This window comes from Rhinatrema bivittatum, chromosome 2 (assembly GCF_901001135.1).
Source record: "Rhinatrema bivittatum chromosome 2, aRhiBiv1.1, whole genome shotgun sequence".
Classification (NCBI taxonomy): Eukaryota; Metazoa; Chordata; class Amphibia; order Gymnophiona; family Rhinatrematidae; genus Rhinatrema; species Rhinatrema bivittatum.
This window is the reverse complement of record NC_042616.1, coordinates 264571997-264594205: the sequence shown is the minus strand read 5'-3', so window position 1 is coordinate 264594205 and position 22209 is coordinate 264571997. Positions and strand designations below refer to the sequence as shown.

At 43.1% G+C, this 22209-nt stretch overlaps 1 protein-coding gene and 1 pseudogene across 6 annotated transcripts in view; both read left to right on the top strand.

The window, feature by feature from the left end:
• The window catches only part of LIMD1 (LIM domains containing 1), a 136256-nt gene that overhangs the window by 7380 nt on the left and 106667 nt on the right, over positions 1–22209 (top strand). Inside the window, exon 3 of one of the 6 annotated variants that reach the window (XM_029589472.1) lies at positions 19620–19647. The exons of the other annotated variants lie outside the window; for them this stretch is intronic. The gene's annotated coding sequence lies outside the window, so the exon portion shown is untranslated. The remainder of the gene's footprint in view (positions 1–19619; positions 19648–22209) is intronic. 6 annotated transcript variants of the gene reach the window in all.
• LOC115086401 lies at positions 528–646 on the top strand (annotated as a pseudogene).

Below are 22209 nucleotides of genomic sequence, written 5' to 3'. Positions count from 1 at the left end.
AGTTTTTCTTCTCCCCTGCTGTTGAAGCAGAGAGCTATGCTGGATATGCATTGAAAGTGAAGTATAAGAATGGAGTGATCAAGCTAGTTGAAAGGCATCAGGAATAGAGGAAGGTGGAGGTAGTAATTTGGATATTTGGTTTGGGGTAGTAACCGCCGTAACAAGCCAGCTACTCCCGTCTTTGAGTGCGCAAATCCTTTTTTCCACATTTCCTCTTGCTGTTGAAGCTTAGAGTGATGTTGGAGTCACAGTAACCATGTGTATGTTTATTGAATAAGGGTATTGTCTCCAGGCAGTAGCCATCATTCTGGCGAGTCACCTACTCTTCATTGGCGGCCTCTTGACTTTATGGATCCACAGGGTTTATCCCACGCCCCTTTGAAGTCCTTCACAGTTCTGGTCTTCACCACTTCCTCCGGAAGGGCATTCCAGGCATCCACCACCCTCTCCCTCTCACTCTGCAGGGAGGTACTGAGAGCCAACAAGTGTCATAGGACATAGATCAACCTATGGAATGGGTGGAGGTGGCCTATGGCCACACCATCCTGAATGCACCTGATCTCGTTTGATCTTGGAAGCTAAGCAGGGTTGGACCTAATTAGTGCTTGGATGGTAGACTGCTTGGGAACTCTAAGTGCTGTGCATCTCCAGATGTTCTCAACCTTGTACTTTTGCAGGCAAAGACAGCGTAAGACCAGATTTCTCGGCAGAAAGAGTATGAACCCCGGAGAGTGTGCATTGTCAGACGAGGCATTTTAGCTGATTCAGCATCGCTGGGTCTCTCATTCCTAGACCTGTTGATGACTTTACGTATTGGGAAAGTCTCGAGATTCTTCAGCCGCAGAAGAGATCCGAAGTAATTGGGGATCGATGCTATAATGCAGGAGTGGCTGGAAGACAAGTTGCTCTATGCCTTCCTCAATGGCCCATGTTGGGTATATTGATTCAAAGGATCAAACGCCACAGAGGGATGGTGCTCTTGGTCATCCCTGGAAGCCGTGGTATGCAGATCTGCTGAGGCTCCTGGTGGATTCACCTCTTCGACTTCCAGCGCACAGGAACCTTTTACAGCAGGGACCTGCCTTCATGAAACTGTCTCAATTTTGACTTACAGTATGGCCCTTGAGAGGGCTTGATTGCTGAAACGTGGATACTTGGTAGCAGTGATTTTCACCTTGCTTAGGATTAGAAAGTTCTCCACATCCTTGACCTATGTGCAAGTTTGAGGAAACAACAAAGAAGTGGATGCCACAAAAAAGTTTTTTTCAATTCTTTAATAATGGAGACGTATAGTTTTGGTAAAAAATGCCCGAGACTGGCTGAGTTTCGCCACAAATAGTGGCTGCCTCAGGGGCTTAAATGCGAAAACATTGATAAAATGGAAATCCAAATAAGCATCCGCAGTGCACATATATTGTTTCACTGCATGTCGGCACAAGTCGTCTCCACTCGCATCAGTTCAAAAGCCTACCTTGTTGCTTTTTGGGCCCATCCCTATGTGCAAGTTTGGCAAGGTTTGAGGCCTGGTGTGAGGATTGAGTTACTCTTCCTTATTCGGCCAGGATCCCACTCATTTTGGAGTTTTTGCAGGATGTCTTGAATAAAGGTTTAACCCTTAATTCCTAAAGGTACGAGTAGCGGCTCTTGCCTGTTTTAGGGGTCAGGTGAATGGTGGTTCCTTGTCGGTTCATCCTGAAAGGAAACGGGTCACATCACAACATGGCTTTCGCAAAAACTACAGCACTGAAACACTACTGCTTGCACTAACAGACATCATGAGAGGTTTCAACAGCGGTAAACACTACATTTTAGTGATGCTAGACCTGTCAGTGGCATTTGATACAGTAAATCATGACATCCTATTAGATAGATTAGAAGAAATAGGATTAAGCAACAAAACAATCGAATGGTTCAGATCATACCTAAAAAAACAGATACTTCCAAGTACAGATCAAAGACGTAATATCAGAAAAAATAAACCTTCAAACAGGAGTTCCACAGGGATCAGCCCTATCTGCCACACTATTCAACATATACATGCTGCCATTATGTCACCTGCTAGCTGGTCTGGGCATCTCACATTTACATATACACTGATAATATTCAATTAATAATTCCCATCGATGGCACAATTGAAAAAACATTAAACATAGTCAACATGTATCTAGATATCATCAAACTACTAAACCAAATGGCATTAGTAATTAATATAGAGAAAACAGAATTCCTACATTTAGAACGTAAAAACATACAGATCATTCAGAACCCAATCTCACTCAAAAATAACCAAAAAATAGAATTAGCTGAAAAAGTATGAAACCTTGGAGAGATAATTGATACGGAAATAAGTATGAAACAGCACATATCCCTAAAAGTAAGGGAAGGATACGCAAAACTTATGACTCTTAGACTAAAACCACTGCTAACACCAACAAACTTCCGATCAATTTTACAAGCCTTAATTTTTGCAAGCACTGACTTCTGTAATTCCCTCCTACTGGGTTTACCTTACACCACGATAAGACCGCTCCAGATACTACAAAACACGGCTGCTAGAATTCCGACTGGTAAAAGTAAAAGAGACCATATCACCAAAATCCTAGCTGAGCTATACTGGCTACCCATTGAGCAAAGAATAAAATACAAAACACTATGTACCATACATAAATGTGCTGGATAATATTTTTTCTAACTTTATTTCACAACTAATGTAGTTGTAAAACTTAAAGGATAAGGATTTTACCTGTAAATAGTACCTTACAAGTACACTTGGTCAGGACCTACATCACTAATCAAGCGAAGCTTTTTTGTTTATGATAAAATGTAACCGAACCTTTTTTTTTTTTTTTTTTTTATTTAAAGTTTATTGGTGAACCCAGAAATATACATTCAAAAACATAACAAGTCTCATGTGAACACCATCATACTACAGTTTCCAGTAACTATTCCCAACCTCCCTCCCCACCCCCCCCATCATCAATCAGGTACTGCGCAAAAACAACAGAAATGTCCATCGAGTCTAGCAAACAGGTCATTTATCTTTGTTGCTCCGCCATTGCAGATATGGGTCCCATATTCGCGTAAAGGTAGGCATAGTATGTCTTTTAGCAGCTGTTAGTTTACACATCGTACATATATGATCCAGTTGCCTCAGAACTGCCGCTACCGTCGGGCCACAGGTTGTCTTCCATGTCCGGGCAATCTCTACACGCAGGGCTATACATGCCTGCAAGCATAATCCCTCACTGTGCACTCTGTCCATGTTCTCAGTATTATGTAGCAACGCTAAGTCCATAGATAATAAAATGTCCTTATTAAGAATGTTAGAAAGCAAACTTTGAAGCCAGTCCCACATTGGGCGAATGCATGTGCCCGCCCACCACATATGAATAAACGTTCCACATTCAGTACACCCCCTCCAACATAGGTTAGACTCAGTACGCATTATTCTGTGCAGCCTCTCAGGGGTAATATACCATCGATACAAGAGTTTATATCCGTCCTCCAGGAGATTAACAGAAATCGAGGCTTTACTAATCTGTAGGAAGATATGGGACCAGGTATCTGGCTCCACACCACCAGGAACATCCGCCTCCCATAGTTTCATAAATGAAGGCAGACTCTGGAGCGGTCTATTGAATAATCTCTAGATTTTGGAGATCAGTTTTCTTGCTATGTGAGGTGTGGAACAGAATCCCTCAAAGAATGACTTGCCCAGGGGTACCTTATTCTGGTTAATCAGACCTTTATGAAAATGGAGTACTTGGTTATAAGCCAGTGACTCCTGACTCGTGAGGCCGTATGTGTGGCACAAGAGGGAGAAGGGAATTATCCCATCATCCTTCAGAATATGCTCAAGGCGGGTAATGCCAGCCTTCTTCCAGGAAGCAAATGCCCTCAAGGGGTGACAAGGCAAGAAGCCCATGTTATGAAATAGGGCCGTAAGATAGTAAGTGTTCCGTTTCCCCACCAATTTATCTTTCCACTTATCCCATAATTGCATAGTGAGCCGAGTCGTCGGCAACATGAAAGGACAAGGTCTCCAACTCCGCCTAGGTTGCCACGCCAGGGAGGCCAGCGGGATACCAGACATATGCTCTTGCTCTATCTTCACCCAGTGTTTAGTGTTCTGGTCATCATGCCATACCACCAAACTGCGCAATTGCGAGGCAGCATAGTACCAGGAGAGATTTGGCACACCAAGACCACCATCAGATTTGTGCAGATATAGCACTGATCTAGCTATTCTCGGTGGCCTGCGCTTCCAGATGAAGCTATAGATTTTCCTTTGCCAACGATGGAGTAACACAGTTGGTATCATAATTGGTAAGGACTGGAAAAGGTATAATAACCTTGGCAATACATTCATTTTGACCGTGGCTACTCGTCCTAACCAGGAAAATGATAAACCGGACCAAATATCCAAATCCCGATATATCTTCTGCACCAGGGGAGTGTAATTAAGTTGAAAGAGATCCTTTGGGTGTCCGGCTAACTTCACACCTAAATATTTAATAGTCTTTGACGCCCAACGAAAGGGATGAGAAGCCTTCAGGAAGGCCACTGTTTGGGGGGTACAATTAATGTTCAGAATTTCGGACTTCTCCCAATTTACCTTGAACCCAGACACATCCCTAAAAAGCGAGATTTCCCGCTCAATTTCCAGTAGCGAAGTATGTGGGGAACGAACTGTAAACATAATATCATCGGCAAAGAGACATAGTTTATATTCAGCGTCCCCTACCGCAAACCCCTTAACCCCTGTATTGGCACGTATACTAATAGCCAAAGGTTCTAGAAATAGAGCGAATAGAACCGGGGAAAGTGGGCAACCCTGCCTCGTACCTCTCCCCACAATAAACGCATCCGAGTAACCCCCATTAATTTTTAAACATGCTTTAGGAGAGTCATATAATTTCTGAATCCAGTTGCAGAAATAAGGCCCAAAGCCCATCTTCTGCAGCACTTTAAACAAGAATGGCCAATGGACCATATCAAATGCTTTTTCAGCGTCAATAGAGAGGAACAGGCTCTCGGGGTCATTACGGTGTGCTACCCACATCAAATTAAGAAGCTTCCTGATATTGTCACCCGCCAACCTCCCCAGCATGAACCCGGCTTGGTCGGGATGTACCAGTGACGCTATGTATTTATTAAGTCTGGTCGCCATAATTTTGGCCAGAATTTTTAAATCAAGGTTTATTAACGATATGGGCCTGTAGGAGCCGCAGACCGTGGGGTCTCGCCCTGGTTTTGGGAGCACTGTGATGCCCGCTAAATTCGCGCAGCCGCTTAAGCGCCCTCCCTCCCGTAGAGTATTATAGGTTTTCTGCAGATGCGTCACTATATGGGGGCCAAACAATTTATAGAATTTTGCTGTAAGACCATCTGGCCCCGGCGATTTGCCGGCTGCAAGAGATGTAATGACTGAAAGAATCTCAGGGGTTGTAATTTCAGCCTCCAATTCCTGCTGCGCCTCCGCAGCTAACCGAACCTTTTTGGCACCTGTTAGAATGTACAATAGTACACATTCACCCATCCTAATCTATGTGCCTACATGTAAACCGTTGCGATGGTATATAACTTAGTGACGGTATAGAAAAGATTTTAAATAGATAATACATAACGAAAAAGCAGAATGGCTGAACACAGCCCTTCACGTACACATCCCTCACAGGAACTGGAGATCAGCAAACAAAGCACTGCACATATTCCTTCAGTCAAAACAGCAAAACTAATGCAAGTAAGGGAAAGGGCTCTATCCTTAGCAGGACCTATAATATAGAACACCATGCCATTAGAAATCAGGTTGCAAAGAGACATCAAAACATTCAGAAAAAGTTTAAAAACATGGCTATTTAAGCAAGCGTATCACAAAGAGTGTAGAGAGTAGAATCCAGGGAAGTGCAGTATGCGGTCAGTCAGACACCCACACGCATCACCTTGCTTCAATATGTGTGTGTTTTATTTTAGATTCTCGTTTTAACACCAAAGATAGGATTTAACAGTTAATTAAGTTTATAGCTGATAAAGATAGAAATGGACATGTTTTATCACACCCAACAATTAGTATTTATTATGAAACTGTTACAGCATCCTGATGGCACCTGTTTTAAGTTGATATAATTTAAAAACATTTAGCAACATTAATTTATGTGCCTTATTGTGAACCGTTGTGACGGCACCTGCTTAACGACGGTATGGAAAAGACTTTAAATAAATTAAATAAAGGAGTGAAACATATTTGTCCTCCCTTGCAGTATCTAATCTGAATTTGGTCTTGGAATTCTTAGCGGGTGCTATGTTTAGTCCAATGCATAGTGCGGTTACTGACCTTGAAAACTGTTTCTTGTGAAGATTTGTTCTGTATGGAGAGTTTCTGAGCTGCAGGCCTGGTCTTGCCCTCTGGGTGACTCCAGGGCAATATAACTGCGTACTATTTCTTCCATTTTACTGAAGGTGGTCACTGAGTTTCACTTGAATCGGTTCATCTCTCTGCCATCCCTGGAAAGAGACGAAGCCGCAGAGGAGTCTAATCTGTTGTGATCTCTGGATGTCAAGTGGCTGCCGGCACGCGATCCCAGGTCACAGCAGCAAATGGACGCTGTACGGGCAGCCTCCAGCTCCACTCCGCCTCACCCCCCAGAGCCGCCCCTTGATAGAGGCCTGGCTTTTGTGTGCGTAACAGGGCCTCTTCTAAAATGCGCTCAGTGAGCATAACGCCCAGCCGCATGTGTAACCCCTGTTTTCCCCATGCGCAGGGGATTTAAAATTTAGTTGTTAGTGAAATAATTTGTGTGTAAAAACGTAGGAACATAAGACTTGCCATACTGGGTTCAACCAAAGGTCCATCAAGCCCAATATCCTGTTTCCAACAGTGGCCAAGCCAGATCATAAGTACCTGGCAGGATCCTAAGGGGTAGATAGATACCATGTTGCTCATCCCAGGTATAAGCAATGGATTTCTGCACCTCTTCCTCCAAGAATTTTTCCAAACCTTTTTTAAACACAGCTACATTAATAGCTTTCACCACATCCTCTGGCAGTGAATTCCAGAGCTAAATTAAGCGTTGAGTAAAAAAAATATTTTCTCTTATTAGTTTTCAATGCATTATTTAGTAACTTAATTGTGTATCCCCAGTCTACAAAATCATGGAAGGACTTAAACAAGTTAATGTAAATTGGTTATTTGCTCTCTCAGATAATAAAGGACCAGGGGGCATTCCATGAAGTTAGCAAGAAGCTCATTTAAAAGAAATCAAAGACTTTTTTTTTTCACTCAGCACATAGTTAAGCTCTGGAATTCATTGCCAGAGGATGTTGTTACAGCAGTTAGTGTAACTGGTTTTAAAAAAGGTTTGGATAAGTTCCTAGAGGATAAATCCATAAACTACTATGACGGTAATTAATAAGCAATAGTAGCCTGTGATCTGTCTAATATTTGGGTTCTTGCCAGGTACTTGTCACTTGGTTGACCATTGTTGGACATAGGATACTGGGCTTGATGGACCCTTGGTCTGACCCAGTATGGCATATCTTATGTTCTTAATTTCTTATGATTCACGCTTATTCGTTCCATTCCGCTCATTATTTTATAAACCTCTATCATATCACCCCTCAGCCATCTTTTCTCCAGGCTAAAGAGTCCTAACCTCTTTAACCTTTCTTCACAGGGGAATTGTTCCATCCCTTTTATCATTTTGGTTGCCATTCTCTGCACCTTTTCTAATTCTGCTACAATTTTTTGAGTTGTGGTGACCAGAACTGCACTTAATATTCAATATGAGGACGTACCATGGAGCGATAGAGAGGTATCGACATCCTGTTTTATTCTCCGTTCCTTTCCTAATAATCCCTAGCATTCTAGTTGCTTTCTTGGCTGCTGCTGCTGCTGCTGTACACTGAGTGGAAGATTTCAATGTATAATCAACGATGACGCCTCGATCATTTTCCAGTGTGGTGACTCCTAATATGGAACTTTGCATCTATAATTTAGGTTACTCTTCCCTAAAGCATCTCTTTTTTTTTCACTTGTTCACATTAAATTTAATTTTCCATTTGCATGCTCGGTCTCCCAGTTTTGCGATGTCCTCTTGCAGTTTCTCACAATTCTCTTGTGATTTGACAACTTTGAATAATTTTGTGTCATTGGCAAATTTGATCACCTCACCTGTTTCCATTTCCAGGTCATTTATAAATATATTAAAAAGCATTGGTCCCAGAACTGATCCTTGGGGCACTCCACTATTCATCTTTTTCCATTGGGAACATTTACCATTTAGCTCTACTCTCTGTTTTCTGTCTTTTAACCAGTTTGCAGTCCACAATAGGACACTGCCCTCTATCCTATGATTTTTTTAAATTTCCTAAATCTCTCATGAGAGACCTTGTCAAACGCTTTCTGGAAATCGATACACTGTATCAACTGGCTCATCTTTATCCACATGTTTTTTATATACCCTCAAAAGTAGCAAATGTGTGGGGCAAGACCCCCCTCCCCCCATGGCTAAATCCATGTTGGCTTTGTCCCATTAAGCTATGATTATCTATATGTTCAGCAATTTTGTTCTTTATGATCTCTTTTTAAAAACTGGCGCTACATTGGCGACACCCTGCCCCCCCCCCCCCCCCCCCTAGTCTTTAGGTACCATAGATGAAGATACTGATAGTTTACAAATTTCCAATGGCAAGTCCGCAATTTCACTTCTCGGTTCTTTCAGCGCTCTGGCATGTATACCATCTGGTCCAAATGATTTGCTACTCTTTTTGGTTTTTCTGTTTGCCCTAATGCATCTTCCAGGTTCACTGAGATTTGTTTCAACTCTTCTGATTCATCACCTTTTGAATATCATTTCTGGGATGGGTGTCTCTGTTACATCTTCCTCAGTGAACATCGAAGCAAAGAATTCATTTAGTGTCTCTGCAATGGCTTTGTCATCCTTAATTGCCCCTTTTACCCTTGATATTCCATTATATAATAATACAATTGAACGGGAAAAGGAAACGAGAGGAAGCAACTGAGCCTCAGAAGCATTCTGGTTGACTTTTGGGAGGAGTTTTAAGTGCTTCAGTTTTAGAACTGCTTTCCTTTCTGCTACAGAAATGCACTCTAACCGGTTCCATTGCTTGCTTGCTTGCTTCTTAAGCAATAATTCTTGAGCCTGTTTAAGTAATTCAGTTAGACGTAACCTCAAGTGTGCAAGGCACATGAGAAGTCTTTGTATAAATGTTTCAGAGCGTGCTGCCTTGCAATATCAGCATGTGGGGAGGGTTAGACACGGATACAAAAGCAGAGCCACGCTGTCAGCCAGCCTGAAGAGCTTGTGTGCCAAAAGGTGACTATATAGTTCTTCTCAGCAGCCAGGTTTGCTCAGGCTTTCCCAGTTCATCCATCTCTGATTATTAAGAGTCTAGCCAAAAGGAGCCACCACATGATGACGGGCGGACGTGTAGCTGTGATGGCCAGAAGTATCCCTTTCCCTGCCCATAGCAGAGCATCTTTCCTCCCCGGTGCCCCCCTCTGCCTTGCTGTTGACACCCCACCAGGGCGCTATTTCCTGACCGCTGTAAACCTGAGCCGCTCACGGAGGCAGAGGCAAAGCCGCGCACAGTGGATGGCTGACTCGGGACGCGCCTGGGCATGCACCCATGTTACGGGCACATCTTGGTGTTCGGCTGCTTGCTGTCCTGCATCGCTTAAGAGGAGTAGCCTAGTGATTAGCGCGGCAGTCTGAGAGCCAGGGTTCAAATCCCGCTGCCGCTCCTTGTGACCTTGGGCAAGTCACTTCCACCCCCTCCCTTGCCTCCGGTACAAACTTAGGGCCTCATTTGCTAAAGCATTTTTCCTGTAAACACAAAATGGGAGAAGATCTTTTAGTGATTGTAAGCCCTCTGGGGACAGGGAAATATCGACCATACCTGAATGTGACTCAGCTTGAGCTACCAGTGAAAAAGGTGTGCACCAAATCTAAATAAACAAACAAACATGCTGCTGTTTCTGGGCGGTTACAGTCATGAGTCTCTTGTGTGCACGCCTGCCACGCCGAGACGGACAGCACTCGCGATCGCACACGGAAACTACCTTTCACGTATGGGGAGGATGGATGAAGCTGACCTATTCTGGATTTGGATCGCAATCTCTGCGTGTTATCTGGGTTATTTGGCCATGGATTGGGGTTTTGGCAATGCAGCGCCGAGTCAAACAGATGATTTAAAAAAAAAAAAAAAAAAAAAAAAGAAAAGATCCTGATCAATTGTAGGTAAACAACAAAAATCCCAGCCATTTTGGGAGCTGTGACACTTGAATTGCTATTTTCACTGTGTTGCCTTTTTCTGATTTAGAATGAAAATTGACAAGATTCCTTGCCAATGAACCCCCCGGTAAGGAGGGTGGGACTTGTGATCAGGAATTTTGGAGACTTGCTGCTGCTATCTGCCCTTTCCCCTGGTTTGATTTATCACCGAGCGGCCTGATCTCCTGCCGTGACCTCTGTGGGAGGGGCCGAGTGAGTGCGCACTCCTGAAGGGGATGGGGTCTCGGAGAGCCAGGCCACTAGGATTAATGTACGCTAATCTCAGCAATTTTGCTCCCAGCTTTAAGCATCCTGGGATTTTTTTTTTTTAATACCTTACATGATTTCACATCCCACAGTGATTAGAGGTAGCAATCAAATGCATCAGCTCTGAGCCACCAAAGAGCCCTCTTGGAGGAGCTGCTAACTCAGCAGAGCATTGCTGCCCCTAGTAACGTAGGAAATGATAAGAACATAAGAACATGCCATACTGGGTCAGACCAAGGGTCCATGAAGCCCAGCATCCTGTTTCCAACAGTGGCCAATCCAGGCCATAAGAACCTGGCAAGTACCCAAAGACTAGGTCTATTCCATGTTACCGTTGCTAATAATAGCGGTGGTTATTATATAAGTGAACTTAATAGCAGGTAATGGACTTCTCCTCCAAGAACTTATCCAATCCTTTTTAAAACACAGCTACACTGACTGCACTAACCACATCCTCTGGCAACAAATTCCAGAGTTTAATTGTGCATTGAGTGAAAAAGAACTTTCTCCGATTAGTTTTAAATGTGCCACATGTTAACTTCATGGAGTGCCCCCTAGTCCTCTTATTATCCGAAAGAGTTAAAAACCGATTCACAGAGAAGGAGCAGCTGGTCCATCCAGTGTGCCCAGTTGTCTTCCTTCTGGTTTTCTACCACTTTGGGTACATGAGCATATCAATATCCAAGCCGTTATTAACCCAGCACTAGCTCCCCCCTCCCCTCACTTGGGTTTTACCCATACTCCTCAATCCTGTGTGTGCCACTGCTCTCTGTATACAGCCCAAGCGTGTTGGTTGATGATTGGCTTCTTGGAAGCCCGGCACAGACGTACTGCTGTTGCTGGGGTTTTAATCCTAACCAGCTTTCTCGGAAGCCCGAGAGGTGGCCGTATCGCCGTTCTTTGCCCTTTGGATTGTATTCCTTCTCTCTTTGGGCCTAGCTGCCTCCGGCTGCTGCTGTCTTTCCAGTGCCATGGTTTTCCTGATGTTGCAGCATGGCGTGAGGGGATCAAACGTGCCTTCAGAACTTGTTGAGCAGTGGTTCTCAACCCTGTCCTGGGGACCCCCCAGCCAGTTGGGTTTTCAGGATATCCACAATGAATATGCATGAGAGAAAATTTGCATGTTATGGAGGCAGAGTATGCAAATTTTCTCTCATGCATATTCATTGTGGTTATCCTGAAAACCCGACTGGCTGGGGGGGTCCCCAGGACAGGGTTGAGAACCACTGTTGTAGAGAGAAGAGAACAGCGGACTGTCAGTGTAGTCTTGACGTGGATGGTGGGGGCTTCAGAAGTCAAAGGCTTAAGCATTGGGGAGGGAATTTCAGAGAGGGATGAAAAAAGCATTCCTGAGAATGGTAATATTTTCATTTGCAGGCTTTTTTTTTTTTCCTCTGTCTGCTTTTACAAGATAATTTTTTTTAAAGTCTTAAGTATATGTGTGGATTTCCAGCGTATAATTTGGAAGCAGGCATGGGTGTTTAACCAGTCAGACTGCTCAGTCAAACGAGCGCTCCAACACTTGTCATTTCCTGTTGGGTGCTTTTCTATTTACTGACAATTTCAAAAGTAAAATATGATACGTACATCATTAATTAGTCACAATAGATTTGTGGAAGTTTCTAAAAAAAAAATTTAAAAAAAAGCTTTTTGAGTTCTCCTTGCTAGCTCCCATGTTTATTTTGAAGGAAGAGTAACGTTCTCGCTCTTGATAATGCAGCCGTTGTCCGCTGCTGCTTTTCTCTCCTGGCAGCATGCAGCTGTTAGCTGTGTGGGCGAGGCTGAGGATCACAGTTTTTTGTGGTTCCTGGTCTTGTCCCAAACAGTGTTCGCTTCCTGTCAGTGCTCGGAGATTTGAGCTATGGCAGCAGACGTGGGGACTCGACCGCGACAGGGATTCACCCTTCAGCTTGAACCCACCTAAAAAGCTGGCACGATTGTAAATGTTTAAGACTTGTCAAATTTGCATAAGAGATCAGGAACATTTCAGCTTGCCTTGTCTGAGACTTCTTGGCCAATTCAGCTGAACGATTACAGACTCTGTAATAGGGTATGTTTATATAGGCAAGCTGGAGTGCACTTTTTAAATTATACTTTCTTGTTTTAGTGGTTTCAGGCAAACTGAAAAAACAGTGAGCCGGGTTGTGATCCAGAGATGGGATTAGCCATCTTGTCTCATTCTGTGGGAGGAAAGTTCGGTTTCCAGGACACGCCCTGGCGACGGTGGCACTGGGACAGCAACGCGACTCCAATGTGCAGAGGGCTGGGATGTGCCTCGCCTCCAGACTGGAAACTTCGCTAGACAGTGCAAGGGCAAGAACCAGCAGGGCGAGTCTGTGACATAGGGGTTCAGGCTGGATGATGGGATGGTACCAGTATTGTGTTTTGGGGGATGCACTTTCTATTTCAAGCTGCAGTGATTTAAAGTTTTTTCTTTTTTTTGTAATAAGTAATTAGAGAGAACGGACTAATTCTGTCCTCCTGAGTCGATGAGTCCCGCAGGGATAGGATTGTTCCCCGGAAGGTCTGCTTGCTTGGGCTGCGCTGCATCACTCATGATGCCAGCTGGGGTACCCTCAGCACTAACAGGTTTGAAACGAGGGCTTTAACAGAGACGTTTTAGTTGGGCTGGCACTGGGTTGAAATGCCCTGTCTTGGGTGGAAGATGTGCACCAGAGAGAGTGGGCGTTTCGTTTCCTGTTTTATGGTATTTCGCTGCTGTGCCACGTTTAGGACTATTTATTTACTTTCTTATTTTATACGTGATCAGAGTTGCCGCCGAGCTGCCTACACAATCTTCCTGTGGGCCCAGCTTTTGGGCATCGAATTGGCTCAGCACTGTAGAGATGAGATTGACTGGGTGTGGAAAGCAAGTCTGAACCCGTTTGTCGATGCGTCCCACTCAAAACGTTAGGCCGCCACATTGCTCAGTGCCCGCTCACTAGCGTGGAAGTAGTCTACAAAGAGGATGGCATGGACGGGGAGGAGGACATTGTGTGGCAGAGCCCTGACTTTGTTTTCTAGATTTATTTATTTATTTATTTTTAGGTTTTTTTTTTTATACCGACTTTCCTGCATAAAATGCATATCAAACCGGTTTACAATGAAACAGAATAAGTAGGAAGTAAACTTCCTTAGTCTAATACATTTAAACGTCAATAATGAAATAATTTTAAACAAAGCAAAAAGCTAAACAACATTAATAAAAGTTAAATTATTATCAAAAACATAAATACAATTATATTAGAAGGAGCACAAAGGTTAGCACGAAGGGGAGCACAAAGATATGATAAAATGTGATCAGCAAATGAAGACACAAGCATTCCTTTCCGCCGTCGTCCTTAAGTATTCAGACTTTGACAGCCTTTGGGTTTTCTGTTGACTTGGTCCTTAGATTACAGCAAAGGTATCTGGGCTTTGAGTTGTGTTCCCTGGCCTGCACATGGGAAACCTTTCTCCCAGAAAGAGAGCTGGAACACAACTTGGTGCTTTTGTAATTTTGTGTTGAGGGTACCAAATGGTGAAAGGGAATCCAATCGGCAATTGAATGTTTGCATTGAATGCAGCACAGTTACGGTGCCGAGTGGCCCTTTTTTATTTAGCTCAGAGTACTCTTATTGAACATTGTGCATGCAATGTTGGTATGATTGATAGTATAGTGTATTTCTTCTGTTTGCTGAGTTTTTGTCAGTTTTAATTTTAGACAATTAAATTCTCTTTTCATGGTGAGTACCATGAAAGTCTGGGGGGGGGGGGGGGGAGTTTCAGTTGTCTTTTCCAGCACGTGTTTGATACCCCGAGTCCTCTTTGCTCACATTTGTCCAAGTTGCAAGTCAAGAGGGCCTGTGAGGCCACAGTTACCGGCATAAGAGGACTTGTCCTTTTGACATAATCGGTGGACGAAACTGTCTCCCACATTTGACGCACTGTTCTGTATTTTGAAAAGGCTTTATCCTATCGTGTTATGTGTGGCAGAAAATGTTTAAGAGATTGGGTCCCTGGACTGTAGCATGAGGCATTAGACTGTCGTAGGAAGTATTCAAGCAGGGATGAGCCCGGCAGATACTTAGAAGAGTGCCAGAGAACGGCGGGTGCCGCAGTAGGTGAGGTGGATTGGGGAGCCCTATGCTCTGTGCGGCAGTACAGAACCAGTTCCCCAGCCCGGCGTGTAAAGGGGGAACTGTCCCGAGGGTGCCGCCTTTTCCCATGAAGTTAAACCAAAGCGCTTGACGCTCTCTGGATGTTGATGATCTGAAGGCTCTTTTTGCGAGATTAGGGAAAATAATCCCGCCCCCGGTCTGGTGGCCGAATTCCAGCTCAGGCTGTGCAGACCATGCCTTTCCCCACCACCCAGTGTGGAGATAACCCGAGGTGGCGCTGGCCATGCTCTGCTCTTTGCATGCTTCTTATTGAGCACTCTTCTGATGATATCGCTACAGATTCCCCCACCCGCTGCCTGGGGAGGATCTAAAAACTGTTAAGACCCTGGGGACTAATTCACTTTGTAACATTTATCTGCTCATTTAATATTGTTATAAAGGCTTCATTTTTTTTATTTGACATTATTTTATGTATGTATTTAAAATCAATCACACGCACACACGCTTGCTTACACTGCATAAAACAGGCTTTATATAAAGCAGCAGCTCTCAATCTAGTCCTGGGGACGCACCTAGCCAGTCAGGTTTTCAGGATCTCCACGAGGAATGTGCATGAGGTAGAACTGTATGCAAATCTCTCTCCTGGATATTCATTGTGGAGGTCCTGGAAACCTGGCTGGCGAGGTTTTTCCCCCAATGACTGGGTTGAGAATCGCTGATATGTACAGCCTGCATACCTGCAAAATCCGCGGATATTTTTTTACCCTTCGGGCTATGCACCAATCGCCTAAGGAAAATGTGCCCACACAGACCTGTATGGGCACTTTTTGCACCTAAAATGACGCGCACATGTTTGTTTGGAATTGTAAACAAATGCTTGTATTTCCAAGCTCTGTCCCCAGGAATGCCTCTCCCTGCTGTGGGTACACTTACCCGCATGTAGTGTGGGCAGTATTCAACGAGCCCATTTGCCTGGCTAAAGCACTGTTACCCGTGTAAATGGCTTACACTTTGCCCTGCTTCATCTCCTGATTTGCCGATTAGGAAACCCTGTGATACAAGCAGTAAACTGAATAGACATTTGTGTATTTAGTGTTGCTGTCTTACTGCTCACTTGTAGGTTTTGATCAGTTAGGGGGAAAAAAGCCTTCTGTACGTTACATCTAGTCTTAACTGTGGTTTTCAAGTTGCAGTTTAGGAGTGTAGTTCATAATCCACGTCTTCCTGTCTAATCTAGTGATGCAGTTAACTCGTTTCTCTGTCTCTCTGATCTTTTATGGGTGATACTACTGACCTGGCCACTTGCAAGGTTACCTGACCCTGCCATGTTGGCCCCAGGAATGATCCGCTGGACAGGCCTTACTGTTCTGAGCCATTACTGACAGGTGAATGGTCTTATCGGGTGCAGCTGTCGCTCCGTGATCTCCTAGCATGCTGTTCCTTTGAATGTTTTAACTGTCACACACGCTTCTTGTCGCTGGTGTTCTCCCATCACACGGATTGATTTTAAATGGTTTAATATCTTTATACGAGCAGCGAGTCTTTGCTGTTGAGAAAATGTCATTGCCTGCCTATCTTATTTTCCTTTCACCGGCCTCTTTCTTATAGATTAACACATTTGAAAGATCCTTTTTTTTTTTTTTTAAATTTTTGGAAACTTTGTTGAACGTGACTGTTGGGGTTGGATAATTTTTAATTTTCAAATTATACATTCAAGAGTCCTTTTTCTGGGGTGTGGTAATCCAAAAGAGCTGTATGTGATGTGGGTGAAGGACTGTTGTGCATGGAGCAAGAGAGGGGCCTTGGGGTGATAGTGTCTAGCAATCTGACGATGGCGAAGCAATGTGTCAAGGCGATAGCTAAAGCCAGAAGAAGGCTGGGCTGCATAGAGAGAGGAATAACCAGCAGGAAAATAGAGGTGGTGATGTCCTTGGTGAGGCCTCACCTGGAGTACTGTGTTCAGTTCTGGAGACCGTACCTCCAAAGGGACAGAGACAGGATGGAGGCGGTCCAGAGAAAGGCGTCAAAAATGGTGCTTGGTCTCCATCAAATGACTTATGAGGAGAGATTGATGGACCTGAATATGTATACTCTGGAGGAGAGGAGGTGAAGGGGAGATATGATACAGACCTTCAGATATCTGAAAAGTTTTAATGATACACAATCGACAAACCTTCTGCGTTGGAAAGAAATCAGTAGAACTAGGGGGTTACCTAATGAAACTCCAAGGAGGACAACTCAGAATCAACATCAGAGTGGTGGATGCCTGGAATGCCCTTCCGGAGGAGGAGGTGGTGAAGACAAAAACGGTGAAAGATTTCAAATGGGCATGGGATAATAACTGTGAATCCCTAAAAGCTACAGGATGGAAATGAAGACATGAGTGCATGGGGGTCACTTGCTGGTGTGGCGATTACTACCCTTAACCAATAAGCCTTCATTCTGTTGATGCAACTCCATTATTGCTCTCTGCTTTAATGGCAGGGGAAAAAGAAGAAAAGGGGAATTAGATTAAGATAGCAACCAACAAGGACATGAATTTTACAGTCTGGGAAAACAAATATGCCTGGGGGTAGCTTGCTGATGCAGCTGTTACTACCCTTAACCAATAAGCCTGATACTTTGGATGCAACTCCAACATTGCTCTTTGCATCAGTGGCAAGAGATTTCTATTTATTTATTTATTTATTTGATTTTATATACCGACAGCCGTTTGCACATCGTGCCGGTTTACAGATAACTTATAACAAATAATATATAGGCAAAGCCTTTACAAGGAACAGTTTGTAACATAAATGCAGTAACATGGCAATTAACTAGATAAATAAGTAGGGGAGGGAAGGGTAGGGATATACGAGACAAAAGGAGGGGGGGAGGGGGAGGGGAGAAAATGGAAAACATAGGGAAAAGATATGTACAGGGGTTCGAGGAACAATTAATATGTACATAGGTTATATACAAAGTTTTTTTTTTGTTTTTTTTTGTTTAGGTTTGAAGCTCCTTGGAGGGGGTGGGTGTCGGGTGTAGGTCCTGAGGGGGAGTGTTGGTGAGAGGTGGTGGTCGGGTTAGGGTGTTAGTAAGAGATGAAGATGATTGGGGGTATGCTTGGAGGAAGAGCCAGGTTTTGAGTTTCTGGACTCGGGCAGCAACCAACAAAGGTCATGACTTTGAAGGTTTGGGAAACTAAGTATGGGGGTGACCTGAATGGCACGGCAGATGCCACTATAAGCTTGCTGGCCTTCTGGGTGGACCATTTGGTCCTTTTCTGCCATCATTTCTATGTTATGTTTTTTATGAATCGAGAATGCAAATCAATCATTAAAATATTAGAAATCAGAAGGAAAAGTAAATAAGATATATAAACTATTAAAACCATTAAACTACTAAGAACCTTATTCCTCCCTCCCCACCCCCCCGGCTCGAATGCTCCCTTGGAACTGCCTAGGCCGCTCCTGATGCTTCCATAGTCTGCATTACCTTCCAGTTTTGTTACCAATCTTATCGTGCTACAACCTTCCATATTAGGTGCTACAACCCAAGAAAGAGATCTAGGCGTCATAGTGGATAACACATTGAAATTGTCGGCTCAGTGTGCTGCAGCAGTCAAAAAAGCAAATAGAATGTTAGGAATTATTAGAAAGGAAATGGTGAATAAAACGGAAAATGTCATAATGCCTCTGTATCGCTCCATGGTGAGACCGCAACTTGAATACTGTATGCAATTCTGGTCGCCGCATCTCAAAACAGATATAATTGCGATGGAGAAGGTACAGATAAGTGCTACCCAAAATGATAAAGGGGATAGAACAGCTCCCATATGAGGAAAAGCTGAAGAGGTTAGGGCTGTTCAGCTTGGAGAAGAGACGGTCGAAGGGGGATATGATAGAGGTCTTTAAGATCATGAGAGGTCTAGAACGGGTAGATGTGAATCGGTTATTTACTCTTTCGGATAATAGAAGGACTAGGGGGCACTCCATGAAGTTAGCATGGGGCACATTTAAAACTAATCGGAGAAAGTTCTTTTTTACTCAACGCACAATTAAACTCTGGAATTTGTTACCAGGGGATGTGGTCAGTGCAGTTAGTATAGCTGTGTTTAAAAAAGGATTGAATAAGTTCTTGGAGGAGAAGTCCATTACCTGCTATTAAGTTCACTTAAGAGACTAGCCACTGCCATTAGCAATGGTAACATGGAATAAACTTAGTTTTTGGGTACTTGCCAGGTTCTTATGGCCTGGATTGGCCACTGTTGGAAACAGGATGCTGGGCTTGATGGACCCTTGGTCTGAACTAGTATGGCATGTTCTTATATAAAGGATTCAAGGTAACTGAACGTCTGAATACAGGCTCCTGTTACGTGAGGGGAGAGGTGGGGGAAGTGCCTGTTTTTGTGATTGACTTTGGCATGGGGAATCCTGGATATGATGTTAATCATCACGGGGAGGACCAGAAACTGGCAGGAAGTGTTGGATAAACGCCTCTCTCTCACCCGCTTCTCAGGACTCTCTGGAGCACAGGTGGCCGGCATCCTCTGTCGCTGCCCCCTAATGTTTGTTTTGGGTCTCGGTACAGCAGTTAGGATCTGCAGATGGAGCAGAAAGGATTCCTCTGAGGCTCCTGAGGAAATGGCTTGTCAGGCGGGGGTCAGGTCTGTTGGCTTGGGTTTCCGTGATTGTACCTGTGTTGCTGCATCGCAGAAGAAAATTCCAAGACCTACAGGAGATTCAAGTAGAGAGATCAGTTTTTCTTTCTTTTTTTTTTTTCTTTTAAGGGACAAGGACAGAAGTGTAAGGTATGGAAATAAAGCAAGCTTAATTTGTATTTCACCACTATTGGAGAGAGTGGATTGCTCGAGCAAGTTTATTTTACGTTAGTATGCAAGTGGAAGCTGTAGAGGAACTGGATAGCTCAAGGGAGCAGGCAGAAGCTCACAGAGGATTTTTTTTTTTTTTACCTGTAGGTCACAGGTTCAAGTCCGGCTGACATTGGTAAGTGACAGTCATTTTCATTGCAGACTTGTTTTGCTGGGGTTATGTGAAAAGAGTAGGTGGCTTCAGGCCACCTGTCCACATCACTAAAAATAAAAGCTTTGCAACCAACTGGCAGCCTTGCACAGAGAGGTCGCCCATTGCACAGGCATGGAGACCGAATCCTCTCAGCCATAAAAATGATCCCTCTGGAGCAGGGACAATTTTTGTTTTCACTGCTTTTATCTGGAAACTTTCAGGAGCGCTGAATTCATTGAAAAAAAAAAAAAATAAAACAAGAAAAGTTCAAACAATTGAAAGCCACACGATTGGCCCATCTTGTTGCCTTCCGTTACCACAAAAACTGTAAACATCTGTGAGCCACTGCCGTGTGGCGCACTAAGACTCCGTCTCCTTCACGTTTACATCACAAAGTATTGACACCAGCTGACAGCAAGTGCTGGAGGAGAAGCAAATAGGAGAGAGTATTTTGATGTCACAAACGATATACAGACAAGACATTTTAGGGGTTTGGTTAGAAAACATTTGCCTATTGGCTTTCCAAAAGTGGTCTTCAGTGATTGATACCTTTGGCTTGCAGAATCTGATATTATAATCCTACTGTCTGATACTGGGAATTTGTGGGGAGTTATATAGCAGAAAAATAACAGTGATGCCTTATCCGCGTGTGTGTGTATATATGTGTTTGTATGTGCGCAAGTGTGTGTGTGTATATATATATATATGTGTATATGAGTGTGTGTATAATTAATAAATATATATATATATATATATATATATATATATATATATATATATATATATATATATATATATATATATATATATACACACACACACACACTATAGACTGGTTTCAGAGTTATAAACCAGGGAAATATGGGACAAGTATGAATTTACAGAAAAAATCTGGTTATATGTAGTAATAGCTATAGTATTGATATAAATCAGAGGTGGGAAAACTATGCCTGTGAGGGAGTCAATTGAGCCGCTAGATGACAGGGGTAAAAGGGGTGATCAGAGAGGACAAGCAAATAGCAGAAAAGCTACATGAATTCTTTGCCTCTATCTTTATTGAGGAGGATGTTGCGGTCATACCCACATTGGAAACATTTTTGGGTGGTGATGACTCTGAGCAACTAGATGGAATCCCTGTGAAACTAGAGCACTTAATAACTCAGATTAAAGAATAACAAATCACCGGGACCAGAGAGCATTCACCCCAAAGTTCTGAAGGAACTCAAAATGAAATTGCAGGCCTGTTTCTGGTGATTTGCAAGCTATCATTTAAAACAGCTGCGGTACCAGAAGACTGGAGGGTGGCCATGGTGAATCCAGCTTTTATAAAAGGGCTCCAGGGTTGATCTGGGAAACGATAGACCGGTGAGCTTGATGTCGGTGCCAGGCAAAATGGTCAAAGCTATTCTTAAAAATAAAATTATATATGTGGTCAGACATGGTTTAATGGGGGAGAGTCAGCATGGTTTTTACAAAGGATGTAAATAAACATGCAGACAGAGGTGAGCCGGTTGATATAAATTTTTTGGATTTGCAGAAGGCATTTGACAAAGTCCCTCATGAGAAGACTCCTCAGGAAATTGGGAGACCATGGGATTGAAGGCTGTCTCCTACTGTGGTTTGGTAACTGGATAAAAGACAGGAAACAGAGGCCAGTTTCCGAATGGAGAAAAGCCATTAGTGGAGTGCACCAGGGGTCTGTATTGGGACCTGAGCTATTTTATTCATAAATGATCTGGAGAAAGGAACAACTAGTGAGGTGACCAGATTTGCAGATAACATAAAATTGTTTTGAGTCATTAAAACAGCAATGGATTGTGAAGAACTGCAGAAGGACCTTGTGAAACTAGGAGACTGGGCTTCTAAATGGCAAATGCAATTTAATGTGGACAAGTGCAAAGTAAGGACCCAAAAAACAGCAGGGTAGGCGATCCAGTGAAACCGTAGGAAAGCGACAAACAGAAGGATGCCACAAGAGCGTCTTTTTCAAACTTTAATGAAGGAGACGTAAAATGAATTGCGAATGCCCGACTCTGGCCGAGTTTCGCCACCTATGGTGGCTGCCTCAGGGGCTACAAATAAACATATAAAATGTTTAATAACATCGAAATTAAATTAAAAACATAAATAATAAAAGCATAAATAATTAAAAATCACACAGACATATGAAAGCACAACATAAATATTGAATAAAAAAAGTAATGACAATGGAAAAGATAAATCGTATAAATATAAAATAAATACATAAAAAGATAATAAAGTAATAACAATGGAAAAAATAATAAATAAAACCATATAGAATGAATAAAAGAACACTAAAAGCAACAACAAATCAACAAGGAAACCACATTACTAAAAAAAGCTTATCAAGATTCTACCTGAATGTTTCTAGAAACGTAATCACGCGATGGTCCGGATAATGTCAACAGTATACGTTCATTTCTATTAAAACGTAAAAGAAGGTCAACTGAATATTTAAAACAATCAGTGTGTCATTAAATATGTAGATGGAGGTCAGCTATATATTATATTAATATGGGTCAG